Source organism: Chanodichthys erythropterus, chromosome 20 (genome assembly GCF_024489055.1).
Source record: "Chanodichthys erythropterus isolate Z2021 chromosome 20, ASM2448905v1, whole genome shotgun sequence".
In the NCBI taxonomy this organism is placed as follows: domain Eukaryota; kingdom Metazoa; phylum Chordata; class Actinopteri; order Cypriniformes; family Xenocyprididae; genus Chanodichthys; species Chanodichthys erythropterus.
Window position 1 is genome coordinate 12,159,990 of NC_090240.1, and position 26,712 is coordinate 12,186,701.

At 36.6% G+C, this 26,712-nt stretch overlaps 1 pseudogene; it reads left to right on the forward strand.

Annotated features, from left to right (window-relative positions):
- Nucleotides 1–266: 266 nt before the first annotated feature.
- Nucleotides 267–18,252, forward strand: LOC137009259 (NLR family CARD domain-containing protein 3-like; annotated as a pseudogene).
- Nucleotides 18,253–26,712: the final 8,460 nt, after the last annotated feature.

The window sequence follows — 26,712 nt, forward strand, 5'->3', positions numbered from 1 at the left end:
TGAGCTGGTTATCTTACCAACAATAAAAATCTCATATAATATTAGGTATTTTTTCTATATTAGTCTGTTTTTTTGTCTTTTGACTTATTTCTTGCTACTGTCTCTGTAGTGGAGAGGGAGATGACCTGGCCTCCACTTCCTTCTCCTGTCAGAGCCACATCAGGCAGTTCAACACAGAAGGTCTCCACACACACACACTGCTGCAGGATTCTCACCCACCAGCAGATGATGTCCTGCACAGAGTAAAAGAGACTTACAAAATCAGAATGAAGAACAAGTATGAGACCTTATTTGAAGGAATCAAATTGCAAGAGAATCAAACCCTGCTGAACAGGATTTACACACAGCTCTACATCATAGAGGGAGAGAGTGAAGGGGTGAATGAGGAACATGAAGTTGTACAGATGGAGAAAACATCCAGAACACAACACTCACAAGACACTCAAATAAACTGCAATGACATTTTTAAACATGTATCTGAACCAGGTTGTGAGGATCAGAGTAAACAGAGGAAAGCCAAAATAAAGGCTGTTCTTACTAAAGGAATCGCTGGAATTGGAAAAACCATATCTGTGCAGAAGTTCATTCTTGACTGGGCAGAGGGAAAAGCCAATCAGGATGTAGATTTCATGTTTGTGCTTCCATTTCGAGAGCTGAACTTGATTAAAGATCACCAGTACAGTCTTCACAGACTTCTGCTGGACTTTTACCCTGAACTTCAAGGTCTAGACTCAAAGATTTATGAGGAGTGTAATGTTGTGTTCATCTTTGACGGTCTGGATGAAAGCAGAATGACACTAATGTTTTTAGATGCTCAGAAAGTTTCTGATGTGACCGAGTCTTCATCGTTGAGTGTGTTGATAATTAACCTCATTAAAGGAGATCTTCTTCCCTCCTCTCACATCTGGATCACCTCCAGACCAGCTGCAGCCAATCAGATCCCTTTTAAATGCATCAGCCGTAAGACAGAAATACTGGGGTTTAATGACGCTCAGAAGGAGGAATATTTCAGGAAGAGAATCGGTGACAAGCATCAAGCCAGCAGAATCATCTCACGCATCAGAAGAGCAAGAAGCCTCCACATCATGTGCCACATACCTGTCTTCTGCTGGATCTCATCCACTGTGCTTCAAATCATCCTGAATCAAGATGACAGTGCAGAAATCCCTAAAACTCTAACCGAAATGTACATACACTTCCTGCTGATTCAGATCAACATGAGGAATCAGAAGTATGAAGAGAAAGATCCAGAGAAGCTCCTGGAGTCAAACAGAGAAGTGATTGTGAAACTTGCTGAACTGGCTTTCAAACAGCTGTTGAAGGGCAATGTGATGTTCTATGAGGAGGATCTGAGCAATTGTGGCATAGATGTCACTGACGCCTCAGTGTATTCTGGGATTTGCACTGAGATCTTTAAGGAGGAATCAGTGATTCATCAGAGGAAAGTCTACTGCTTCATACATCTAAGCTTTCAGGAGTTTCTTGCTGCTTTCCATGTGATTTACATGTATATCACTAAGAACATGCAAACACTGAAACCTCTGTTTAAGTGGTTCAGGTCTGGGAAGATCTTGCTTTGTGAGCTGCTAGAAACAATAGTTGACCAAACCTTGTGGAGTAAAACTGGACACTTGGATCTTTTTCTGCGGTTCCTGCTGGGCATCTCACTAGAGTCCAATCAGAGACTCCTACAGTGTTTTCTGACACACACAGAGAACAGCTCAGAGAGCATCAGGAACACAGCTCAGTACATTAAATACAGAATCAGAGATGTTGATGAAAATTTTGATATCTCAGCTGACAGATCCATCAATCTGCTCCACTGTCTGCTGGAAGTGAATGATCAGACTCTTTACAAAGAGATTCAGGACTTTGTGAAATCAGACAAACACTCAGAGAATACACTTTCTCCTGCTCACTGCTCAGCAATTGCCTACATGATTCAGATGTCAGAGGAGGTGCTGGATGAGTTGGACCTCAAGAAATACAACACTTCAGAGGAGGGCAGGAGGAGACTGTTACCAGCTATAAACAACTGCAGAAAAGCTCTGTGAGTATTCAGTTATTTTTGTATAATAATGTAAATCCTCTATTATGATGACATTTGCATTTTCATTTACAATAATTTGAAGAAAAGTCTGGGAATGTTTTAAAAGGAGAGAATTATCTTAAATATCACAACTGCTAAATAATGCCAAAAAAAGAATCTCCCCAAAATGAGAATTCTGTCATCATTTACTCACCCTCTTGTGGTTTAAAACTATGACTTGCTAGGTAGTTTTTTGAATATCTGGTTGAGGCATTTGATACATTGATTCATTTTTTAGTATGCCCCTATTTCAGGACGCACTAATAATGTCAGAAACTCTCAGTAACAGTGTTCTGTCTGAACCGGATTCAGACAATATTTCCTACAGAGCCAGAGAATATATGCTACATGGAGATAGAACAGGTATAGTTAAGTTTAATAATGGTTATAACTTATGTTGTCCTCTTGCTTTTATCCATTATTAGTACAAGCCTGTTGTACCGGACACCATCCCAATGATGGCCAAAACTTTACTGATGAGTTCTATGTCATTTATTGTACTTCACACAAGAGATTAAGAGTTTTTCACTCCAGAAAATCACTGTAAGAGCTTAATAAATATTTCTATAAAGAGCTTAAAATATTATCCATAAACTCTCTCTCCCTTGCACTATCAACATACACTGTGAATTACACAAAAACATTATTTACACAAAAATTAATTACACAAAAAATATACAGACCTTATGCCTTTTCGGGGCATGCTTAATAAACTAGTAAACTTTATAGCCATAAATCAATTCAGATAAAGTGCGTGCTCTCACCTTTAATGCTGCCGTAACCAGTATCGCTCTGGAGACTGTAAGTTGGATCACGAACAGTTGGTAGTGATCCATCCTTGAATAACAACTTTTTAGCAAAACCTGTTTTGTATTGTCCACAAAGCAGTCTGGTGTAAAATGATTTGCACAGACATAAACATAAAAGTGACTTCACTTTGCCCAGAATCTGCAAACAGCTTGTTCTGAGACACCACTTATGATTTATGGGAATTTTTTTTTTTTTTTTAAAGGAGTGTGTGGATTTTTATCATTATGGGGTGGTTGTTTACATTATTCCACATTTCATGTCATTCCATGCCACATGTAATTTTTACCATATCATTAAACAATGGTATAGTAAAAATATGGTGGCCATTTTTATACACCAAAGCAAGAAGACACTGCAGGATTTAGTCAATCCAGTATAAAACCTGAAAAATGATCCCAAATCAATTACCAGTGAAAGAAATGACCTTTCCCCACTTCCACTTAAATTGATATCCAGTGGCATTTTTACTATTAAGGACACCTTTATACTTTTTTTTACCAGTCAAATGAAATCAGTATCACCAAATTCATTCAAAATCATTTTCCAGAATTACTGGTCAATCTATAAATTTACCAACTAATTGACCATTGAGGACATTTGCTGTAATTCTGCATAATAGTTAATTTTTTTCACAAATCATAAGTTTATCACAGTCTGTTCTCCTGTGAAGCCTGTCTGTTCACCTCCGTCCGTATTGTCCAGCCCTCTAGCCTTGCCTGCACTGCTTCTACTCAGCCCTTTGGCTCCTGCTCTGCTCACTAGTGATTCACCTTGGACTGAGCAGAGGTGGGTAGAGTATCCAAAAACTGTACTCAAGTAAAAGTACAAGTTCTTATAGAAATAATTACTCAAAGTAAAAGTGAAAGTAATAATCTTAATAGTTACTTGAGTAAGAGTAAAAAAGTATCCAATGTAAACTACTCAAGTAGCTAGTTACTAAATATGTACACTACCGCTCAAAAGTTTGGGAACGGTACGATTTTTAATGTTTTTAAAATAAGTTTCGCTCACCAAGGCTGCATTTTAATGCAGCGTACAGTCAAAAGTAAAAACAGTAATATTGTGAAATATTTTAAAATGTAAATTATTCTTGTGTTGGCAAAGCTGAATTTTCAGCATCATTACTCCAGTCTTCAGTGTCACATGATCCTTCAGAAATCATTCTAATATGCTGATTTGCTGCTCAAGAAACATTTATTGTGTACAATTATACAAAATATTTGTGTACAATATTTTTCTCAGGATTCTTTGATGAATAGAAAGTTCAAAAGAACAGCATTTATTTGAAATATCATCTTTTGTAACATTATAAATGTCTTTACTGTCACTTTTGATCGATTTAATGCATCCTTGCTGAATAAAAGTATTAATTTATTCTCAAAAAAAAAAAATACTCACACGCTGTTATATTAGCACACAGCCGCACACACCCAAAGCACCCGAACACAGAGGGACGCACAAAATTATCTCAAAATACCGGCCTCGGAAAGTATTCTTGTAAACACAGTCGGTAAGACACATATCTTAAGGGAATGGAAACGGACGTGTACCATTATATAGAACAATTTAGAGCTGACGTCACAGTTTACCTTAGGGTAAACAGAACAGAACCAACATATGCAGATATCATTAATGTCAATAATATGTACACATATTTCAAGAATTAGTCTGAATCATAAGGCCAAATTCTGACTGAAGAGGAGGAGCTGGGGATGGAGGAGGGTAAATAGCTCCTGAGAAATGTGATAGCTGCTGATAATACTGATAAAACATGATTTACTGAGCCTGAAATTCAGCAAATCTTGAATCCTATAACTTAGCCTTACGCAGTCAATATCAAAGATATCAAGGTTTCTGTAACGAAGCGGGACTGAGGCAGAGATCCAAATGCAGCATTTTATTAAAGTAGAGTGGTCGTACAGGCAGGGTCAAAACAGGAACAAACAGGAACAGGCAGAGTCGTAGTCAGGGCACAGGCAGTAGATCGAGGCAGGCGGATAGCATTCACAGAACAGTATAACAGGCAAGGGTCAGGACAGGCAGCAACGGGTCAAGAACGGGTAACAGACGGTAACAGACAGGAACCGCAACAACAGGTAAAACAGGATATTAATGCTCGGAAATGACACACAAGGTAATCAAGACTTCGCGGTGAGTGACAGTCCTTTATAGTCCTGGTAATGAGTGGCAGCTGGGTGTGGTGATTAGTGTGGAGTGATTGCGAAGTGAGTGCAGGTGATGAGCAATGGAGGATCATGGGAAATGTGGTCCGGGATGTGACAGGAACAGACGTGATCGTGACAGTTATATTTTCACAGAATGTACATTACATTATGTGGGATGATTTTATATACAAAACATTGAATCACAAAAAAAAAGACTTAGACATAGACATAGAACAAATCATGGGACCACTACTTAATGAAAAAATATAGATGTATTTTTGCAAAGATAAATGTCCTTTTTCTTTTTTTTTTGCTTTTCTTTTTCTTTTTTTTCTTTTTTGTGTAGATTGGCTGTCATAGATCAATCCCTTTCAGATGTGGATTCATCTGATCTTGTACATCTGATCTTAAACTACTCCCTGAGTCAGACAGACCTGCATGGTTTAGGAGTGGAGCTGCTTTTTGTTGGACTGAACAGTCCACAATGTCAACTAGAAAAACTGAGGTATTTTTTTATGAAATTAAAAATGCATACATATGCCTTCTGCCCTTTCTTAACCTAGGAAGTTGTAAGCCATGATCAGCAGAAGAGTATTAGTAGGAGATCACTTAGAAGGGTTTTACAGATTAGTGCCTCTTCATTTCATAAGTCCACTACATGCCACTGCACTTCAGCCAGAACTGTAAGGAGAAACTGCCAATTAAATTTACAGCCACCAATGAATAAGACCAGGCAGCTGCAAAATGCAATCTTGTTGTGTGTTGCATTTTGAGGGACCTTTAAGTCCTAGGTAGTCAGCCATGCTTCTGGAAATCTACCTTCCTGCAAAGATTAGCTCCAACCCTAAAACACGGGAACAAGCTAACTAAGATCTTCAGGAACACTTAATAATTAAAAGACGTGTGTAGGAGCAGGCTAGGAAGTGAACTTTGCAGGAAAGTAGGTCACCAGGAACAAAAGCAACCCTGCTTAAATTGCTTAGATTTTCTGTTTTTATTTCTTTGTTTTTGTCATTTTTGAGACCTTAGTTCCCAAGCCACCTTCCTAGATGTCACTTTTTTGTTTGGAAGAACAAAACAACTTAAGGTCTGTGGTTTATTTCATGGTTTATTCAGGCAATTTCATGGATCTGTTTGTGGATCTCTCTTGATCCCATTCTCTAATCTTAAGTGTCTTGCTACTCTTACCACCTTAAATGAATAGCCCCTAGGACATGGCAACATTGCAATGTCCAGCTCAGCAGGAAGTTAAACACCCCTGCCTTAGAGCCCTACGCTTCTATTCAGCAAAATAAAATAAAGTAAAATAATTATATATATATATATATATATATATATATATATATTAGGGGTGCACCGAAATTTCGGTTGCCGAAAATTTCGGCCGAAAATGGCATTATCGGTTTCGGGCCGAAATAAAAAATCCAGCCGAAAATGAATGTCAACCGCGCCTCTCCCATCTGTGCGCTAGCGCTTGGGTTTCACTCACGGTCAAGCTGTTATCACTCGTCACCCACCCCTCCCCTCCGTGCTCAAGCAGGTTTCACTCACGGTCGAGCTGTTTGCACGCGTCTGCAAAGATTAAGCATGTCAGCGGTATGGAAGTATTTTAAAGTTTCAGATGAGGATAACAAACTTGCAATATGTAACATTTGTTCTGCAAAAGTCTCACGAGGGGGTACGGTGCCAAAGAACTTTTCGACAACAGGTTTGATACACCACCTGAAAACACGACATCCAATTGAACATGAGGAGTACCGCAAAACAACATTGGTTAAAAGTACCCCAACTACATCACAAACACCCTCTGTGGCCACATTATTTGAAAAGACTAAGAAATTTGAGGAAGATAGTGTCAAAGCACGTGGCATTACTGAGAAAGTAATGCCACGTGAATAGTTACATTAAAATTTGCGTAGCACTGCACAACTGTGTTTCCTAAGGCTACATAGGCTTAAATGTTGTTTACAGTTTGAGTTTTGATTAAGTTCTATTGCTGTTTTTGCACTGTTGTTTTGCACAGAAATTTAAAATGCAAGTAAATAATTGTTTACATGCAGCAACAGAATAGAGGCCCACTGCCATTCTGTGATTTTGTGTGCAGTTATTCAGATAATTGTGGATTGTTTTTTCCCCCACAAATGTTAATCTATTTTATTCAATGGAAGAAAACTTGAAGAATAATATTTATTTATTGTTAAAAAATATTTTAGGTTTTGTTATGTAACAAAAAGTGTTAATAAAAGTTTGATGATTATTCTATTGGTTTGTGATTTTTCATTTCAGATCCATTAAAAATTAAGCAATACGTTTTTAAAAGAAGCCATTTTCGGCTTCAGTTTCGGTTTTCGGCCAAGTGCATCCTAAATTTTCGGTTTCGGCCCAGAATTTTCATTTCGGTGCATCACTAATATATATATATATATATATATATACCAATTATATCCATTGTGCTGCAGCAGCGTCTTCAACCCTGGTCCTGAAGGCTTATCGTAGTTCACTGATAAGCCACGCAATATCGCGTTCAATATCGATATGAATCGCCGTCGATATTGAACGTGTGATATATTGCGTGGCTTATCAGTGAACTACGGCTCTGTCTATTAAATGTCGCTTCATTTGAAAGCAGGTGATGGCGATTTAGCGGTAATCAGGGAACCGGCTTTACTGACGAAATGCGCGTGACAAAAGCATTCGATATATCGCCCAGCCCTAGCACTGACTAGGGGTTAAACGTACGTGATCTCTGATCCGTACAGTTTGACGCATGTGATTTGTGGATTCATTGCAAAGTTTAACCATCATAGATTGAAAGTTTATAATTTGCACATGTTTTGTCAAGCCAATTTACACATTCAAGTGATTTTAAACCATTCCAGCTCAAGAAGAGGCAAAAGAAAACCCAATTCGGTACTCACACGCTGTTATATTTATAGGATATATACAGAGAGAGAGAGAGAGATTGTAAAAATGATTTATGTTCTATACCAGGGGTGGGCTACACACGTGAAAATGCATGTGAAAAATGTGAAAAAATTGAGGATTACTTGAAAATTAAGGTGTTTTCACAACTATTTAGCCCTCCAAACACTCTCAGAGCGGTTCAGCATGTATATGTGAACAGACCCTCCTAAATGGACCCAAAAGCAAACCGTACTCAGACCACCTCCAGAGGTTTGTTTTCTTCATGATATGTGAAAGCATCGAGGTCCCAGTCTGCTTTGCATTTCGTTTCGACAATTTTACCTCCAGGCTCGCCATTCCCATTGGGGGAAGTGCTTAATATATTTGCAATATAATATAAAATATTGCATTCCTTTGTTAAACTTAAAGGATTAGTCCACTTTTAAATAAACTTTTCCTGATAATGTACTCACCCCCATGTCATCCAAGATGTCCATGTCTTTCTTTCTTCAGTCGAAAAGAAATTAAAGTTTTTGATGAAAACATTCCAGGATTTTTCTCCTTATAGTAGACTTGAATGGGCACCAAACAATTGAAGGTCATAATTAGTTTCACTGCAGCTTCAATCTGTTCAACACGGTCCCAGATGAGAAATAAGGGTCTTATCTAATGAAACCAGTGCTCATTTTTTGAAAAAAATTGAAAATATATATATAAGTTTTAACCTTAAATGCTCATCTTGAACTAGCTTTCTTCTTCTTCTCCTCTATTAGAATTCCAGCAGTGTAGAAACTGCTAAGTGTATTACTGACCTCCACAGGCCAAAGTTTGAATTGTTATATACTATTGAACTAGCATATTGCATATAAAAATGAGTTCAAACTTTGGCCTGTGGAGGGCAGTATTACGCTTAGCAGCATCTACACTGCTGGAATTCAAATAGAGAAGAAGATGAAGAGCTAGTTCAAGATGAGCATTTCTGGTTAAAACTTACCTAATTTTCAATTTTTTTCAGAAAATGAGCGATGGTTTCACTAGATAAGACCCTTATTTCTCATCTGGGATTGTTCTGAACAATTTGAAGCTGCAGTGAAACTAATTTTGAACTTCAACTGTCTGGTGCCCATTCAAGTCTACTATAAGGAGAATAATCCTGGAATGTTTTCATCAAAAACTTTAATTTCTTTTCGACTGAAGAAAGAAAGACATGGACATCTTGGATGACATGGGGGTGAGTAAATTATCAGGAAAAGTTTATTTAAAAGTGAACTAATCCTTTAATATAAACTACTAATTATCATATATATATATATATATATATATATATATATATATATATATATATATATATATATATATATATATATATATATATATATATAATTTGAGCCAATCTTATGATGTGATAAACTTCTGGTCAGTTATCTACTGCTTATTTTTTCCTGTATTTTTTGCCTTTCACAAATGGAGAAATTCATCAGTGTTACTGAAAACACAGAAAGTTCTAATGAAGTTGAGTTCTTATGAAGTTGTAGTGTGAACAAGAAAGGGTCTGAGATCACTCCAATGCTGAAGAGGACCAAAAAAATAACTAGGTTCTCCTTTGAGTCCACTAGATTGTGAACACCAAAAGAACTTAAGTCACTTTCGGCTAGTTCACTTTCTGGTTGACTTCAAGTGAACTGGGTTTTGTTCTTTTAAAATGAACTATATGTGAAAACACCATAGGGTGTTAAAATACAGTAAAAATAAGCAGTGGGTAACTGATCAGAAGTTTATCACATTACACGATTGGCTCAACCTAATCAACCTCATTTGGTACAATTATTTTCATGTCTGCTGTAAATCTTTTGTAGCTCAGAAAAAGAACGATAATAACACTTCACAATAAGGTTCTATTATTTGTAACACCTCCTTTGTTTTTTTCGATGTTACTCTAAGGGCTTCAATAGATTTGACTGATATAAAAACCTCTTCACAAAACAAATGATCTTTTAAACCTATTTTATTTTCCCCACAAGTGCTTGTAAACATGTGCCACAAAGTCAATGAATAAACATGAAAGCAAGCTTTGTCTCTTTTAAATGAGTCAGTGAGATGAAGTGAAGATGAACTTAGCGTTTGAATGTCCAGTCTTTTGATGAGTTGAAGTGATAAGCTTTAAATCCACAAAGTTATTTGAGTGCGATGCAATGTTTGAAATCCTATAAGCCACAATGAGAGAAATAAACGGTCATCGTCATTTGTTGAGTCGTCCACGTCGTTTGATGTGTCGCCCACAGTTCCGTGTGGGTTAAGGCCATGTGCTGTAGCCTCGCTACCAGCTTGACTTAAACTGGGCTTCGAGGTCACTAATTACCATTAAGTACTCTCACTAAAACACAATAATAAAACGGGTAATGTTTTGTCCTTTACCTAATTACCTTTGATAATTATTTTAGGTATCATGAATTAACAGCATTTATATTAGGGGCATGCAGTGGAGCCTATATCTGTAACAATCTGAACATTATTTATATCTATATTCAAATAAAACTGGAAGCAACAGCTTTAACCAGAAGTTTTTACAATTACTTGAGAAGACTGTTATGTCTATGGTTTTAAATGTATATCTATTTCTTTCATAGTTCAAATGCCTTGTATAACACATAATAAAATAAATAAATAACAAATTATATATATATATATGGTGTAAATGTTTAATAAAAGAAAATAAAGTGTATTATTATTTACTGATTAGAGAACATGCAAGTTGGAACAAAATAGCAGCTGAATATTGCTAAACCAACTTATTCTATGCATACAAAAAAAAACCTATGGAACTTACCATATAAAATATAAACGTAATAAGTTAGTAAATATTAACATTAACTAAGATTACATGCTGCTAGTGATTAGTAGTTTATATTAAGTGGGGAATATCGAATATCTACTACTACTACTATCTACTACTACTGAGCATCTCAACTTGGTAATCAGTCTTTGCCAGTCAGTCAGTTTCTATGTTTTTTTCTACTTGTCCAATGGCAAGACAGAACAATCATACAGGATGGTTTGTTGTTTTATGTATTCATAGTTTTGGCCTAATTTTTGTCTCTATTTTGTGAAACTTGCTCTGCAATTCCTCATATTCTCCAGTGATTCCTTCCTTCCTTTTGATTTTGAGATTTATTAATTTCAGAGATTTTACCTCTTTACTTTTTGTTGCTTTGTCTAGATTGAGCAACTGTAATCTCACTGATCAATCCTGCAAAGGCTTGGCCTCAATTTTACAATCATCAAACTCCTCACTGAGAGAGCTGGACCTAAGTAAGAATGACCTGCAAGATACAGGAGTGAAACTGCTCTGTGTTGGACTGAAGAGTCCAAACTGCACACTGGAGATACTGATGTATTTAACCCTCTGGGGTCTGAGGATTTTTGAGGCCCTGGAGAAGTTTTGACATACCCTGACATACATGTGTTTTTTTCAGTTGCTTATAAACATATTAATGGCAAAATTATCATTACACTGTATTCAGCATGAACTAGGCTAAGACCATATACATGGAGGTGTGAATAATGCGGAATAATGCCAATCACTGACCTGGCATTCCAAGGTGTTTGGTGTTTCTATGCACTGGAGAAAGAAAAAAAAACTTTCCTGCTTCCAGTCAGTGATCTCACCATCATATTCAATCAGAATGTCCAGTGTGGTCCAATATCTGGTCAATATGATTCTCAAATCTGTGAGATAAAAGAAAAAAAAAACATCTGTGGGCATGCTGATAACAGGATTATATCAGCTATTGTATTAACGTTAATATAACATCCACTCTTAACAGAAAACATGATATTTGGGATCTAATGCATGCACATATTATTGCACATCATGTGAAGAAACATTTTTATAGGCCTATTATATTTAAAATTATATACTGTATATACCGGTCAAAAGATTGGACACATTACTATTTTTAATGTTTTTGAAAGAAGTCGTATGCTCATCAAGCCTGCATTTATTTGATCAAAAATACAGAAAAAACAGCAATTTTGTGAAATAATCACAATTTAAAATAATGGTTTTCTATTTGAATATACTTTAAAATATAAATTATTTTATTATTTGAATAGATGCAAAGCTGCATTTTCATCATTCATTGTGAACAAAAGCTTCATTGATGTGGCACTTCACATAGTGGCTATTTTACAGTAAACAATTCATAATCTGTCCAAAATCTTTTTTGTCTGTATGACAAAAAAACTTATGGAGTATTTTAAGTTGATTTTGCTGCTATGTGAAGAAAATCCAGGAAAACACGCTGGCCGTTTCCCAACCCCAGAGAGTTAAGAACATTACTTGGATTCTAAGAAAGATTCTGAAGTTACATTTGTCCTCTGTCATTAATTTTCAGTTCACTGATCAGTGTTTATCAGCATATACATTTATGTACAATTACATTGAAATGTCCTGTTCTCCCTCTGTGTCTTTAGATATAATACATTTATAAAGTGTATCTGACAGCAAAGCTTTACTCTAGATCAGTGGATTCCAAACCGGGGTACGTGTACCCCTGGGGGTACGTGACGTGACAGAGGGGGTACGTGAACAAAATTCAATCAAAATACCACATCTTTTGAGGTCAATCTGATTAAATCCATTTCCACATAAGCAGCATGCATATGGGTGCTTACAATTTACGTCAGTTTATCGACAATGTACCTGTAGATTTAGAACGCACAAGGATGAAAAACAAATAGCCTGGTACAGACGGTGCATATAGAGATCAATTTAAGATTTAAACTCTTGAAACAAAACATACCTTTTGTGAGTTCTTGTTTTTAATCTTGATAATATTATATGAGCAAGAATTCAAATCCAATCCACACATTTGCAAATGTGACATTGATTTTATAGAACAGTTCAACAAACAAACAGGTAATATTAAGTGATGTTCTTCACAGCATTGTCTGTATTTACTCTATTTTGCAATTAAATAATAGTTCCAAAGAAAGCCACAGCAGAACTACAACAGACACAGCGGTGTTTCATGAACGAATCTGCAGCTTTGAACAAATTGTTTGTGAAAGTCATTGATTCAATGATTCATTCATAAATACAGCCACTTGCTTCGTTACTGAATGAAAGAATGACTCTGTGACTCACGCATTAAGACTTACCGCCACCTACTGGCAGTTTTAGTATGTAAAAGAATCACTTTTCACATTTTTATCATCTTTGCATGTTTTACTATTGAACTTTTTTATTATTATTATTTGAAACATTATAATTGTTGTAAAGGTATTTATAAAGATAATAAATTTAGGGGGCAAATATTGTCCTTTAATGGAAAAGGTGCAGTCTAAGTAGAAGAGAGGGAGTATGCAGAAGAATGGTAAATGCCTCAGGGGTACTCCACTCTAAAAAGTTTGGGAACCACTGCTCTAGATGAATCTGTAGTGAACTGTGCATAAAATATATCTGCTAAACAAATAATGGGCCATGTATTGAAGGTTGGAAGGTATATGACAGAAATCAGTATGAGAAGGAAACGCTCATTCAATCATTCAAGGTGGCTTGTAAATACATTGTGAGAACACTGCATTGGAGTCTTGCTGCCTGACCACATCTACAATAACTTTGTATACCGCATGACATTTCCTGGAATGTTGATGATATTCTCTGGTCTGACCCAGACTAGAGACTGTAAAAAGTGTTTTGTGTATCTTTGTAGATTATCTGGCTGTGTGGTGACAGAAGAGGGTTGTTGTTATCTGTCTTCTGCTCTAAGGTCTAACCCCTCACACTTGAAAGAACTGGATCTCAGCTACAATAACCCAGGAGACTCAGGAGTGAAGCTGCTCTTGGATTTACTCGATGATCTACACTGTAAATTGGAGAATCTCAAGTATGTTGGACATTAAGATTCACCTTTTTCTGTTTATGTGGGTGTAAAAAATGTATGTACATGTGAGGATGCTATAACGTAATCCACTGTCTTCAGAGATAATACAGTATTTTACAGTTTAATGCAACTTGTGTTTGTTTTGGTGTTCAGTGTGTCAGGGGGCGATTTCAGAGTTAGTGAGGACATTCAAGTAAAATATATGAAAAACAGCATATGACCAGTATCTTCTCTAGATAGATACAAAGATTTTTTTTATTTTTCTGCTGCCAGATGGTGTAGTTATGGCAAATACCAGCTAGGACTCTACCTAATCAAACACACCTGAATCGACTCATCAGCTCATCATTAGACTCATCATTAGTAGAGACTACAAGACCAGAAATATTTGGGTCAGATAAGGAAGATATCCAAAATGTGCACTGTTGGTGTGCCTCCAGGAACAGGTTTGGGAAACACAGAGTTAACCATTAGGCTACAACAGTGCTTCTCAAATTTTTCTTGGAGGCCCCTCATCACTACACATTTTGTAAGTCTCTCTCATCTAACACACCTGATTTAAATCAACATTAGTAGACACTGCCAGACCTGAATTGGGTGTGTTCAAAATGTGCTGTCAAGAGGGGGCTCTAGGACATGTTTGAGAAGTAATGGATAAAACAAGGGTTGCCGATTACATGCAACTTTGAAAGAAAAAAACTATATATGACCTATATCTATACATTAAATACTTCATGAAACATCTTCAGTATACCTGAACACAATCCACTGTGCCATTCGCCGTTGCCAGCTAAAACTCTATAGATTTTTTTCTGATTTAAAATGGACTGTGGCAAAGTGGAAAACTGTTCTGTGGTCAGACGAATCAAAAGTTCTTTTTGGAAAACTGGGACGCCATGTCATCCGGACTAAAGAGGACAAGGACAACCTAAGTTGTTATCAGCGCTCAGTTCAGAAGCCTGCATCTCTGATGGTATGGGGTTGCATGAGTGCATGTGGCATGGGCAGCTTACACATCTGGAAAGGCACCATCAATGCTGAAAGGTATATCCAAGTTCTAGAACAACATATACTCCCATTCCTTTCAGGGAAGACCTTGCATTTTCCAACATGACAATGCTAGACCACATACTGCATCAATTACAACATCATGGCTGCGTAGAAGAAGGATCCGGGATAATTAAATGGTCAGCCTGCAGTCCAGGGGTCTCATTTAAAAAACTTTGCGTAGATTTCATCCTAAAAGTGTACGTACACGCAAAAGCTAGATTCTGCGTACGCACAAAAAAAAATCTGATTTATAAAACCATGCATACGCCAGAACCTGTTCACAAATCCCTTTATAAATCCCAGTCAACAGAAGATTGTGCGTACGTGCATCTCCACCCTGGCTCCTCCCTGAAATCACCATATATGGAGCTTATGATGCCTAGTTTTACTATGCATAACCTCATCTGCATATCATTTCCATACATGTTCCTATGCACGTGACACCATGGTTAACGTCATCAAAGGTAGCCTACAAGACATTGCAAATATTAGATACAGACTATAAATGCCATTTGTGCCACACATTATATTGATAAAGATCATCCTATATCCTCTTTATGTTTTAGAATAAATATATCAAAATATCCATAAAAACAAAATTGTATAAAATACTTAAGATAAAGGTTTTAGGATAGAGCTGATTCATTCATTTCCACTGGCCAAATAGTATTTTAATAGTTTTAAACAATTCGAATCAAATTTATGCAGTTTTGCTGATAAGGTGAACATGTCATTTAGGAAGTTTATAGGCTATTTTAGTGGAAACAGATAGGCCTACTTATTTATTGCAGTGCAATCGTCTGTCTCGGTGCATCACTGACAAAGTATTTTAAAAAGAAAACAAAAAAGTGTGCATCACTGATCGTCGTTCTCGCTAAAATATTATATTCAAATAGTTCATGTCATACTCATACCATCTGCAGTTTAGTTTAAAGAGGAATTATTGTGCTCCCACTGGAAAATTGATTGAAAGTAGTGTAACGTTAAATTCATTATTTTATTTTAGTTTCAGTTTAATTCATTATTTATTTTAGTTTGTTAATTCATGGTTTTATTTAAAAAGGGAAGTAGAAAGAAAAATAAATGTATGTGGTCGTGAAGACACTAATAATTGATTTAGCAAAGTTTTCATGTATTTTCAAGTGTCTTGTGCAGAGTTCTATTTATATATTAGCTGAAAACTTATTTTGTGCCTCGGCCCCTTTAAGGGAGCGCTTGTAAAGAGAACAGGAGAAGCGAGTTGTACGAGAGAGTTAGGCAGCTGTTCATGTTGTGCCGATACTTCAGAGTCTAATTAAAGAAAGAAACGTGAATTATCACCGTTGTAACCCGTGTTTTATTTATGTTATCCACGCTGAAGAGACTGGAGTGTTCACAGCAGAAAATAAGGGTTACAGTAGCACATCTACTATTTCAATTCATATCACTTTTGTTTAACTTCTGCGTAATGTAATTCAGTGCTTATCGGCAATACTGAAAGTGTAATATTAATGTAAATGTTTATCAAATGAAAACGCGAGTTTAAATAGTTTTATTTATTTAAACTGTTATTGTGAACATTCACTGTATTTATGATTGACTCATAATGAGGATTTAAAGTGCTTTTCCTTCATCTGCCGTCAGTCCCTCAGCACCATCAGTCTCCAAAATGTTCGTACGCATGGGTCAGAGTTTGCGTGGAAGTGCGCAAATTTTCCCAACAAGTTTGTTTTTATAAATAACAACTTATGCGTAGAAACTGGCGTACGCACAAAACAGGGCTGGAAACTACGCTTTATAAATGAGACCCCAGATCTTTCACCCATAGAAAACATTTGGCGCATTATAAAGAGGAAGATGCAACAAAGAAGACCTAAGACAAGAACTAGAGCAACTAGAAGCCTGTATTAGACAAGAATGGGACAACATTCCTATTCCTAAACTTGAGCAACTTGTCTCCTCAGTCCCCAGACGTTTGCAGGCTGTTATAAATAGAAGAGTGGTAAACATGGCCTTGTACCAATTTTTTTGAGATGTGTTGATGCCATGAAATGTAAAATCAACTTATTTTTCCATTAAAATGATACATTTTCTCAGTTTAAACATTTGATATGTCATCTATGTTGTATTCTGAATAAAATATTGAAATTTGAAACTTCCACATCATTGCATTCTGTTTTTATTCACAATTTGTGCAGTGTCCCAACTTTTTTGGAATCAGGATGGTAGATATTTACAGTGTGCTGACCTTTTTTCTAATTCTGTTTTTTTTTTTTTTTTTTTTTTTTTTTTACATTTTTGCACATCATCAACATGCAGTAACACAAGTGAGCTATTCTGAGTTATATATTCATGAAACCGGATATCAAAATTATCAAGATTCATGTTACTACCCAGTGTAAAACTGCAGTCTTTCTCGTTTGACCACTTGTGATCGGAGCACCCAAAATAAATCTAAATACCAGGTATAAGCAGGACTTGTGTGTTATACAACACTGGTGTTTGAGTGAAAACATTTACATTTATCTACTTTGGCAGATGCCCTTATCCCAGCTGATAAAAAGTTAGGTATACATTTTGTTAACTCATGTATTCGCTGGAATTGCTCTGCTGATTGAGTTGTTTGGGTTTATTTCTATGTATTTTCTTACTGATTTTATCACATTAATCATAATGTGATTTCTTTTTTTTTTATATAGTGTGGATCATGTTGGAGAGGTCTTGATTACATCAGGACTATGCAAATGTAAGTCTACACAAGCATACACACACCTTTTGCTACTGCTTTGTTGTGTTCTTATTGTTCTTTTTCCTCTATTGATTCCTCTTGTATTCAGATGGCTGTAATCTCACACTGGATCCAAACACAGTAAACGTTCATCTCTGTCTGTCTGAGGAGAACAGAAAGGTGACACGTTTGGAGGAGCAGCAGTAATACCCTGATCATCCAGAGAGATTTGATTACTTTCCTCAGGTTGTGTGTAGAGAGAGACTGTCTGGGCGCTGCTACTGGGAAGCTGAATGGAGTGGGTGGAGGGGGGCAGTTATATCAGTGGCATATAAAGATATGAACAGGAAAGGAGGAAGTGACGATTGTAGGTTTGGATTCAATGAAAAGTCCTGGAGCCTTGATTGTTCTAATGACACTTTCACTGTCTGGCACAACAAACATAGCACTGACATTTCTGCCCCATACCCCTCTAAGAGAGTAGGAGTGTATCTGGACTGGCCGGGTGGCACTCTGTCCTTCTACAGCATTTCTAACACACTCACACACTTATACACATTTCATGCCACATTCACTGAACCACTCTGTGCTGGATTTAGGGTTTTTAATGATTCTTCAATATCTCTTTGTCAGATTGAATAGGTTAAACACAATAGGGTGAAAGGTATAGTAGGGTTCAAAAGTTTGGAACATTTATAAATCAGTAACATGCAAAAATCAGTTCAAGTGTATACTGACCTTAAAGCAAATGACCATATCTATCACGAATACGACCTCTGTGGCTCCCTCTGATCGCCACCTGAGGGCACCATCTCCTGAATACTAACCATCCCCGGACTACATTACCCACATTCCTTTGCTCTCTTGATTAGCTCACCACCTGATCCATATCTTCCTGGACTTTAAAAGACTCATACATCCACTGCCAGTCGCGAAGTCTTGTTTTGCCCCGGCCAACAATTCTGAGCGTTATTTCCCTGTGTTAGTTTCTCTTGTGTATGACCCTGGACTGTTCTGATTATTCTTGTTCTGCCCGCTGCCTGCCTTGTGTACTGTTTGCCTGTCTACTGGATTATCCTGCTCTGTCTGCCGCCAGCCCTGACCCTCTGCCTGTCCCCGATTCTGAGTTTGTCTTGCCTCTTATACTGCCTCTGCCATTGTTTGACCCCTGCCTATACGACTACGATTTCCTAATAAAGCTGCACATGGATTATTCTGAGTCTGCTCCGTTACAATATCAAATACTAAAAAAAAAAAAAAAAAAATCATTAAATTCACACAAAAATTACATTCTGAACATCCTCTGAATTCAGACAGAAGAATATATCTAATTGCATGAAGACATGCCTTATTCTACAACACCTATTCTGTATTCAGAGACTTGGTCCATGCAGTCCTAGTGAGGTAATAAGGAGAAAGCAGTCTAGATACTATTATTCCTAAACATTTTAAGAATTAACACACAAAAGTAAAAAGTGCCACAGCATGTTAAACAAGTAAATCAATGTCATTGATCTTTTCAGTCTGGTATTACCATTTTGGATATTGATAGACCTGGATATGTTGTTGGATTTTGACTTTATCGTGATAAAGATGAGAGGCAAGGCCACACAAAGTCTAGGGTGGCACTTGCTCACCTATTGATGACTGGTCCACCCAATCGAATTGGTCAGAAACAAATAATGGTTTGGAAATAAAACTGCAAAATAATCATATGTTGTGTATATATCATTTGTAAAGTGTAATATTACAAATACTTATAATGTAATGTGTTTTTATTTCATGCCTGTAAACAGATCAGATTTTCACAGTTGTAACATCTATTTCTATGAATGCAGCGCTGATGCTGATTTGCGGTAATAATTTGTATGACACTTTTGGTGGTGGTAGTAGTAGTAGTATAACACTCTTTATTTTTTTTCTCATCCATTTGAAACAAAATTATATTACATATTAATAAATTGTATATATAAAATTATTTTACTTACAAATATCATGAAGTTTTTTTATTATTATTTGTTATGTAGGATAGCTTCTGAGTGTGTTTGCAAGTTCTTACTTAAACTGGAACATAAATTGCACACTAGAGACTTAGTAAATGCTAGCTAGATTATAGCTAACTCTGTACTTTTTTTTTCTTTTTTATATAAATAAAATGTTACATAGCATTTGCTTAGAAAAGTAATAATAAAAAATAAATTAATAAATAAACAAATAATAAAAGGTAAATTAAAAAAACTAAACAAAATTACAATAAATACATAAATCCCTGACAGCCTTTTAACCCAAAATTTGCGTCATTAGCGTCTGACTAGAGCATTGAAGGAAAAAGTATGGAAAGAAAAATAAATAAATAAATAAATAAACTTTAAATATAGGGTACACTTACACTTCGGTGAATACACTACATTTCACTACATTTTCTGCATTGTTCATACATTAACATATATTAAAGCTATTTCCTTTAAAGTAAATGTTTCAATTAGCTCCTACGTCTGTTGAAAAATGTCTGATTTCAACTGCAAATTTGCAGTTATTTTCTCAAATATATCTATACACACACACACACAGTGCTCAGCATAAATGAGTACACCCCCTTTGAAAAGTAACATTTTAAACAATAATAATTTCCAAAATGTTGACAAGACTAATTCATAACATCTGTTTAACTTATAACATGAAAGTAGTTTTACTCAAATTCAGTTTTACTCAAATTAGGGTGATGCAAAAATGAGTACACCCCACTGAAAGTCTCTGGAACAAAGCTAAATTTTAGAAGACAAATTTCTAATTTAACAAGAATTCAACCACAGGTGAGTCTAATTATTCATTACACAGGTATCCAGCAGACAGTTGACTATAAAATGGTGTTAAAACCCCTTCCCATTTCATGCTGTCAGCAATGGCACCACATACAGAAATGTCACAAAACCTGAGAAAGAAAATCATTTCTTTACACCAGAAAGGTGAAGGCTACAAGAAGATTAGCAAAGCTTTACTTATCAGCCAGAATACTGTAGTAAAAGTGGTCCAAAAATGTAAAAAAGATTGAACTGCAACCATCTCACAGAGATGTCCAGGTCGTCCACGGAAGTTAACACCTCGACAGGAGCGTCTTCTGATAAGAAGGGTTGAAGAAAATCGGCATGCAAGTTCACTGCAGTTAGAAGTAGAAAGCCAAACTGAGGTGACTATTTCCCGTGACACAACGTGGTGTACACTGCAGAGGAATGGCATGCATGGATGCAGTCCATGAAAGAAGCCTCTCCTAAAGCCCAGGCACAAAAAAGCCGGCCTCTAGAGTTTGCCAGGGCCCATGCTGACAAAGAGGAAGACTACTGGGATTCTATACTCTGGAGTGATGAGACCAAAATAAATGTTTTTGGAACTGATGGCTTCAAAACTGTATGGCGTCGCAAAGGTGAAGAATACAAAGAAAAATGCATGGTGCCTACAGTGAAACATGGTGGTGGCAGTGTCCTTATGTGGTGCTGCTTGAGTGCTGCTGGTGTCGGGGAGCTACATTTCATTGATGGCATCATGAATTCACAGATGTACAGCTCTATACTGAAAGAGAAGATGCTACCTTCAATCCATGCCCTTGGTCGTCGTACACTTTTCTAACACGACAACACTATCCTGAAGAAGAACAGGGTGAAAATTATTCAGTGGCTACCCAGGTGAAAAAAAAAGTACATTTATATAATATACTTAAAGTGCTGTATTTTTGTGCAATAATTTTGTACTTAATATACTAAAAATTCATCTTTAGTACTTAAAAATGTATTTAGATGCCACTTGTAGTACATTTGAACCTATAGTGTACTACAAGTGGTAACTAAATATATTTTTTAAGTACATTATAGTCTTCAACCTTGCTCCTGGGTATCCACTGTCCTGCAAAGTTTATTTCCAACCTGCTTGGGCACAACTGAGCTTCACATCAATGCGATTTCCAAGTGATCCTGAAGAGCTTGATTAGCGGGTTTGTTTGATTCGGGTTGGAGGAAAGTCGGTCCCCATGAGAGCATGTTATTTATTTTATATTTTATTTTATATATTTTTTAGAATAAGCATGTTTAATTAATGTAGTTTTTAGTCTTTTTCCACTCACCACACACACCACGAAAGGCACCAAAAATTCAGCGAGAATGAAGAAATCACTGAAGACCCCCAAATCTCGGAGTTGTCGGTTTGGAGTAGGCAGTCCTACTCGCCCACGGGATCACTTTCTGTGCTCTGATCGATGCCACAGTGCTCGGTCATGAATAGTTGTCGTGGACTGTGTAGTGCAGTGGTCGACAATAGGCGGCCTGCAGGCCAAAACTGGCCCGCCAGCAATAATATCTGGCCCGCACCCGCAGCCATGTGATTTTGAGAGCGGCTGGTTCTGAAATAGATCTTCGTCTCGTGGTGCCATATAATATTATCACATAAAGGATACAGCAGAGCAAACATGAGCCAATAACCTTGTTTTACACTGATGTGTTTTCTGTTTAGTTTTTCATTTGTGAGGCTTTAAAATGTATTTGAATAGTTTGATTAGTCTCCTTCCTTCGTTGTCATTCTGTGACTACAGTACTGCATAGTGCTGACAACTTGAACTAAACCTCTACAAATGTATCTGTGGCCTAATAAAAAGTATATAAGCTACAGCCTTGGTGTGAATATTCTGTGTCAGCCTTAATTTCTTGATTATTTTGATATATTCAGTGTTTTCCAGCGTCCACAGTAATCCACGATCCACAGGTACTCACGTACCCTTTATCAACACCAAGTTTCCTGTTTTCTCATATTTTACTGATATTGTATTTTATGAAAAATTAATGACTCACAAGCAAATGCAATTAACTGCAAAAGCTACATACTGACGTAAACATGTTTTTAATCTTGTAGTCATTATAATAAACACTGCAGTATTTAATTGATTGAATGCAGTGCACCTTTGGAGCTTTGTTTTGTCTTCTTTGACATAGGCCAGCAGCTACTTAAAGCAGAAATAGCTACATTACAAGATGATGCATACTTATCACCATTGTCATATTATGGTTTTGTTTTGCTTTTGTGGTGTTTCCACATTATACTCATCATCTTGTAAAGCCGCTGTCTGTTTCAGATTGGATGTGAGAGCTGAAATATCAGATAGCTCTCTGGCAGTGTGTGATCTGGACAGATCTGGCTGTTCCCTTTGAGTGCCAAGGCCCTGTTTTAATATCTACCTCAGAAGCTCACATTTTGCATCGCTTCATTTCACACAATGTCTTTTCAATTTGAGTTACATTCATAGAGTACCTCTGTACTTGTTACAACATTTATGTTGTATTATGAGCGCCAAAAAAAACAAGCTGTTCGGAGCACCAAAGTCACGTGATTTCAGCCGTTGGCAGTTTGACACGTGATATGAATCATGATTCGATACACAGATTCATTTGTGCTCCGAATCTTCCTGAAGCAGTGTTTTGAAATCGGCCAACACTATATAAGTCATTATTTTGTTTTGTTTTTTGGCACTCCAAAAATATTCTCGTCGCTTTATGATATTAACATTGAACCACTGTACTCGCATGAATATATGTTTTTAGTACATTAATGGATCTTGAGAGAGGAAATGTCATTGCTGGCTATGAAGGCCTCACGTAGCCATCGGATTTCAACTAAAATATCTTAATTTGTGTTCCGAAGATTAACAAAGGTTTTACGGGTGTGGAACGACATGAGGGTGAATAATAAATGACAGATTCATTGATTGATCACAATTCAGTTACTGATCTTTTTAGGAGATAATAAATTGTCTGTTTATTCTGCAGAACTTCCCAGTCACAATGGAAAGGTGAGTGATCTGCTGGTCTCTCTGGTTCTGATCCCAAGCCACTGCAGTTCTGACTCCTGAATGTTCTTGCAGACTCCAGACCTCACAGCCGGACCCACAGGTGGATTCTGGAGCTTTGATTGATGTGGCACGTTATTTGGGCAACCTGCAGTTCAGAGTCTGGAAGAAGGCGTAATGCATTGTCCAAAACAGTGAGTCTTTAGAAATATGATTCTCAAACTTTTTGACTACAAGGCCCTTAGTGTTCGACGGACCGTTGTGTAGGCTAAGATACGCTAGAGTTCAAAAGCTTGGGTCTTCTGCTCACCAAGGCTGCGTTTATTTGATCAAAAATACAGTACAAACAGTAATATTGTGAAATATTATTACAATTTAAAATAACAGTTTTCTCGCATCATTAATCCAGTCTTCAGTGTCCTTCAGAATCATTCCAAGATTTGATGCTCAAGAAACATTTCTGATTATTATAAATGTTGAAAACAGTTCTGCTGCTTAATGTTTTTGTAAAACTGTGATACATTTTTCCAAAAATAGAAAATTCAAAATAACAGCATTTATTTGAAATAGAAATCTTTTGTAACATTATAAATGTCTTTACTGTCACTTTTGATCAGTTTAATGTATCCTTGCTGAAGAAAAGTATTAATTTCCTTTTTTGAAAAATCGTACTGACTTGCTTACAAACATTTGAACACTAGTGTTCTCAAATTTTTTAGAGGAACAAGGAAACAAGGAGTGGCAATATATATTAAAATAATTAAATCAATTAATTATAAATCATTAAAATAACTTTCATAATTTCAGATATTTAAAGAAATTAATTAATGTATATCAGGTTTCACAGTTTTTATAATCAATTAATTTACATACTGTTTTTCAATTTTTGATTGATAAGGATTGTTTTTAATTCACAAATAGCAATTTCTACAAACTACAAAGATTAATGTTCATTATAGAAATTGAACATTGAATTAATTTCCAAGTCTGGAAATCACACTTTTAAAATTTCCTCATATATATATATATATATATATATATATATATATATATATATATATATATATATATATATATATATATATATATTATCCAGGTTTTCCAAGACCAAGGGAACAAACTGAAATAAGAAATATGTGATTATTAGCCATCTTTTTAAAGTTTGTTTTGTTTCATTTTTATTCATTTTAAGCCATTTTTCAGCCCCCTTAGATGTTTGCTGAGGCGGTGAATATTAAAGATTTAATGCATGTTTGAATAAATCAGTTATGACAGCCATGATTTAAATGTTTATATTTCAAAAAAAGAATTGGAGTACAAATATGATTATGTAATTCTAAACTTTATTTATAATAAAAACATCATTGAGTGTAATTTAAGTGTTTGTATATAAATAAGTTAATTTAACCTTCAATATTATTATAGTAGTACCAACTGACTCCCTTGTGTAGTTTACAGCATTAGCTGAGAGATTTTTTTCCTCTAGAAAATTTGCCATGTACTGTAACTGCAATACTACATCCAAATATCCAAATCCGATATCGAATCGAATTGTAATCTAATCGAATTGAATCGTGAAAATTTGTCAATACCCAGCCCTACTAGTACTAACTATATTCACTTTGATCCATTTCTGTACATAGCAAAGAGTATAAACTCTATAAAATCACATCTTAGTAAGAAATGTCAACATTTGAACCTTTTTTTATACATTTGTATCATTAGAAATTTGAGTAATTAAAAAAAAACAATATTTAATTTAAAAGCGTAATCCGGCTTCTCAAAAAATCCAGTCGTCACCGGTGAGCAATGAATCTTGGGATAGGCTAGGCTGCGAAGGATCCACCCATTTTATCCTTCTTTTCATTCAAAAGGAGCCTTTGAATTGGGACAGCCTTTGTCACGCCACTGTGACACGTTTGGCCTTCAAATGCAGCCGGGATGCAGCTGACTATAACAACACTGACAGTAATCAGAGTATCAGAGTATTCATATATATATATAAATTGATTGTGTCTCATCAGCTCCAGTAATACTGGATCCAAACACAGCTCATCCAGATCTCCTCTTGTCTGATGATCTGACCAGTCTGAGATGCAGTTCGGACAGTCAAGCGCTTCCTGATAATCCAGAGAGATTTGACGAGCATTCCTGTGTTCTGGGTTCAGAGGGGTTTAACTCGGGAACACACTGCTGGGAGGTGGAGGTTAAAGAGAGCTCGTCCTGGGCTCTGGGAGTAACTACGGCATCAAGCCAAAGGAAGGGATGTGATTTCTTTGACACTGGAGTGTGGAGTGTGCAGTACAGACTGTTTGAAGAGTCTGGTTTTCCTGTCACACAGAAGCTTGAGCGGGTGAGAGTTCAGCTGGACTATGACAGAGGAACGGTGTCATTCTCTGATCCTGTAACTAACACACATCTGTACACGTTCACAACCACCTTCACTGAGAACGTCTTTCCATTCTTCTATAGCTTTTTCCATCTCAGGATCTTACAGTTGAATTATTTGTAAAAGTTATACCTGTACATAAAATAAGTTCTAAGACTGGTTTAGCAACGTTCCCATTCATTTGTGAATTTAATGAACGCCACCGGAATCCGCTCAATATCGGCTTTGAACAATTAATTGTCAGAGTAAGTCTGATTCAAACCTCGAACTCCCAAGCAAGTTCGGCCTGTCCCACTTGCAGTCTTTGCGTGAGTAGAATTTTTTTTAGGCTACCTGACGGGACACACTACAAGTGTTGCAAAAAAGCAAGTAAGGTTTTATACATTTTTATTTTCAGTAGCTACTTTGCACTTAAACTACTAAATCTCTGTTAAATCTTCTAAAATAAACTTCTAAATCACTGTTCAGTAGTCCCTATGTGTCAGGGTTCTGTCACTTCGGTCTAGTTTATTTCTTGGTTTTGTGACAGAGCTCTGACACTCCCGTTCTTGTCGTGTTTTTGTGTGAGCGTACGGTCTCGAGTGTTCTCGGGGCTGTGCGCTCTCTTGTCTGCGTGCCTTGTTTCATGTTGGGAGCGTGGCGTTCGGATCCCGGCACTCGTGTCTAGTTTGGTTTCGGTTTCGTGTCGGGATTCGGACACTCGCGCTCCCAGTCCTGTCTTTATTGTGAGCGCACGGTTTGTGTGTACTTTCACTTGCCGTGCGCTCTTGTCTCATGTTTTGTGTAGCACGCGGTTATTTCCACCTGCCGCGTGCTTTCATGTTGTGTTTTTGTCTTGTGTTGTGTTAGCACGCAGTCTGTGTTTCACGGGCTGCGTGCTCTCATG